This window comes from Eucalyptus grandis, chromosome 1, assembly GCF_016545825.1.
Source record: "Eucalyptus grandis isolate ANBG69807.140 chromosome 1, ASM1654582v1, whole genome shotgun sequence".
Taxonomy (NCBI): domain Eukaryota; kingdom Viridiplantae; phylum Streptophyta; class Magnoliopsida; order Myrtales; family Myrtaceae; genus Eucalyptus; species Eucalyptus grandis.
The window spans coordinates 32,447,365-32,451,675 of record NC_052612.1 but is presented as its reverse complement, the minus strand read 5'-3'; positions in this window follow the sequence as shown (position 1 = coordinate 32,451,675).

Here is a 4,311-nt window from a genome sequence, read left to right as displayed (position 1 = left end):
TCGGCTTGGAAGTCCAAATTTCCTTTAATTTGACCCGTCTGAATTTCTGCTATTTTTCCGCAACATCCAAATCGATTTTTCATAAAAATCCCGAAATCTCTGAAAAAATCTTCAAAGGATGAGTCGACGTTCCTAGAATGACTCATGACATGACAAGACTTTCAATTTCCGAAATCGAATTCAAATTCGTGATTAATTTCAATCAAATGCTGTTTTAGCGTGACTTAACCTACCGGGTAGCTTTTAGAAATTTTTGTTGCAATTGACCCGTGGTCGATTTTCTTCGAGCCACACGTACCTCTTCAACATATTGCCGACTCTTGGTGATTGTGAAAATCTTGAGGTTTTAAATATGGACACAGGGTACCCAAAACAACAGAAAATTGGTTTAGTGCCGATCGATAAGAATTTTGTAATTAGGTGAAATCACCCACACTTTGATCACACGTCTTAGTTGAATCAATCTATCTTTGGTCTCTGATCAATTTTGACAATGCTATAATGACCCTTGTAGACTAGCACGGTCAAGTGATTGATTTCTGGTAGAATTCTCAAGTTTATTGCATTAAAATCTCTTAATGGCTTCACCCGATAGATCGGTTATCTCTTGAGTGGCCATCTCAGAGAAAAATACTATAGTCGTGTCTATGAAATGCCCAACTTATCTAATTAAAATCAGAACCTGAAATTCGGGATGTCACACGTGACCTAACCTACCGGATAGCTTTTAGAAATTTTTGGTGCAATTGACCCGTGGTCGATTTTTTTCGAGCCACAATGAATCCCTTCGGCACATTAGTGACTCTCAGTGGTCGTAAAAATCTCGAAGTTTCAAATACGGACACTGGGTACCAAAATGACAGAAAAATCAATCTAGTGCCGATCGACGAGAATTTCACAATTTAGTGGAATCACCCACGTTTAGTCACATATCTCAGTCGAATCAACCTATCTCTAATCTCTAATTGATTTTTAACTATACCGTAATGATCCTTGTAGTCTAGCATGGTAGAGCAGTCGATTCTTGGTCGAATTATCAAGTCTATTGCGTTTATATTCCTTAACGGCTTTACTTGATAAGCCAGTTATCTCATGAGTGGCCATCTTAAAGAAAAACACTATAGTCGCGTCGATGAAAAGCACAACTTATCCAATCAAAATCAGAACTGAATTTCAGAATGTCACACCAAAATGCTAAGTTGCCAATTCGTCGAACGTCTCGCAGTCTCTTGATCTTCAATCTTCAAAGCGCATGTCATGAATTGAGCGCCAAAGGAGATGGAGGCAGAGGAGGAGTAGGAGCGAATGTGTCAAAGGATAAAGGAGGGAAGGAAGGAAGCTTGGGCACAGAACATGAAAAGCCATTGCGAAGTTTATTGCAAGTCTCTTTGTATGCTAACCATCCTTTATATAGGGGTTGTTGTGGAAACCGTCATGGAAAAAGTGTTTAGTTGCTTTCAATGCAAATTTTTACTCACGATATTCTTTGAGCATTCCAATTTATCTTCTTCTTCTTTTTTTATTTGGTTTCAAAACAGTTGTCCTCAACACACCATGCTTAATTTGGATGAATGCAAACGTCGTGCTTCAAAGCTAGAGGTGTCGGAACCGGTCAGAAACCCGTTCTTTGACTCATATTCTTACAATCAACTTGTATATGGGTTGTTTAAACATTTAAAAAGGCTAGATGAAAATGAGTTTAAGAAATTAAAGTTCGATTGGATTGGGTCTTGATGGAATTTTAGAGGATGTAACATATATGGCCGGCACACAACACCAGACTAGTATATGACAATCAATTGGTGCTGTGGCCAAGGAAAAAGTTTCAAAAATAAATCCATTGATTGTCACCTTCTTTTTTCTTTTTCTTTTTTTCCTTTTTTAATGCTTGCAATTAGTATATATATAACGAACAATTCATTTTGCGTTGATCATTTCTCCAGGGTGAGTATTTTAAGTGACCACCACCAGAAGAAGGAGTCGGGTGATAACAATAACGGTTTCAAATATGTGAGAGCTAAACGAGGAAAGTCACTAAAACTTGTTGATGGAATATTAGCACTTGAAGGGGGTTAAAAAGATACTATATGGGACTCTATATATCTAATGCTCGAGGGTGCGCTTGTTTTTCCACGTGCATTTTCCCTTTTGATGTATCTTTCTAGGTATGGCCGCTTTGGAGAAATCAGACCAAAATTTCTAATACTATAGGAAATAACAGCAGATTTGTCCTAATAGCTTGAAAATTTGACAATTGTTTAGTGGAATAAGTATACTAGAAGTGCTATAACTTTTTTCACTAGTTTGAATGCCACATTGATATAAAATCGATTACTTGAATGTCATTTTCGGCAAGGGCAAATCGTCTTGCATGAATTTTTTTTTATAATTTTCCATTCCGACGTGAAATTTTTAAAATTATACTAAAGTCAAACGTGGAAATTTTTGTCCATCATGGCAAGAATATAACAAACGGTGTCATTTATTGTTGTTTCTTTAAAATCTTCCCCAAATAGATGACACTGTTTTCAAACTCTTTCTCTTCCTCAAATGATGTCATTTTCAAACTCTATATCTTCCTATCACTTAAGTGGTCACTTTTAAAAAAGTTGATGAACCTTAGTGTTCATTTATAAAAAATTGTGACATCGAAACGATCATTTATGAAATTATTGGAACTTCAACAACACCGTTTGCCTTCTCAAGTGCAAACTTCACCTTTACAACATGTCACGTCAAATGATGTATAATAAATTAATGTCACATAAGCTTTTTCGATGAGGCAAATCACAAATGACACTTAAGTGATCGATTTTTTTAAAAAAAAAATTTGTGGACTCAAGTGAATGAAAAATAAGTTATAATACTCAAGTGAGTATTATACGAAAATTATGGCACTCCTAACGTACTTATCGCTTTTTTGAGTAATTACTTATTTGCTAATTCATTTTCATATTTTGGCTCCATTTGTTTCGCAAAAAATGAATAATTTGGAAAATATTTTCCTAAAAATGGTTACTTGTATTGCTTAGAAAAATGAATCAATGAAAATTGTTATCATTAAAAAATTTCGACATAAATTTTTATTGATAATAAACATATTTTTAGTTAACTAATTATTTCGAGCAATATAAGCAATTACTTATGGAAAAATGCTGTCCAAATCATTCATATTCCGCAAAACAAACGCACTCTTAATTTCCTTTTAATTGATTGGTTTTTTTACTATGGTAAAATTTGGAACCAAGTTGGGTCCAAATTAGGTCGAATAAGATAAGAGTTGCTAATTGTGTTACTTGCAAACATGTAATGATAACACCCTTGTCTAACCTTAATCATTGTTGAACTTTTTCGACAAACGTGGATTTGGTTGGCCATTTTGTCTTCTAGGTAGTGATGTTAGTCTCGCTAGATTATCAACATTAATTGACATGGAACATTCACAGTGGGTGGAAATTGGCCTTACATCTTCAACATTTGGCAATTAAACAACCTATTGACCAATTTGATTTGTTAAATTATCATCACCAATTGGATTATTTTGACTAATATTTCCTTGATTATTCTCATTATTGTGACTTTGATTAGAAGAACGGACCTTTGCATAATTCTCATGAAGGGTTGGCTACTTTGATGAATATTATTGGCCCCAACAAATCAAGAGGGATTATGAACATACTCTATTACAACTAGATTAGCTAATGGTGGCCAATCAGATGATCCTAGCCTTGAGAAAACATCACACATAGCATTGATGATGATCGGCTTGATTACATCGACATGTGCCTCATGATATAGCTCTTCAAACAATCTCTTCATAGTGGCTAGCATGTGAGGAGTTAGTGCAACTTCTCTTGATTGTTCTTCAGTGATACACTGTGGAAGGGCTACCCCCTCATGTTTCAACACCCTTTCTTACCTACAAGTCTAATTATGAGTGGCACATGACATTTAGACCACGACATGTGAAATTTGACTGATGAGGTTGGATACACATTCATGAAAGGGATCGCTCCAGTTTTGATATTGTGAAAGCTAGTACGAGCACCTAGAGGGGGTGAATAGGGGCGAAAACAAATTTTGCAGAGTAAAAAGATTATAATTTTACTTTTGAACCGACTCTATTTGGTAATAGATTATGAAAAGGAAATTAGACTATAACAAACAAATATTGTTACGATCAAAGTAAAGAGCTTAGGGAAGAGAATAGAAACACAAGATTTATAGTGGTTCGGCTTGATCCAAGCCTACGTCCACTCTTCCGCACTGACAGCTCACCGGCTGGATTTCACTAAAAATCAAAATAGTTGT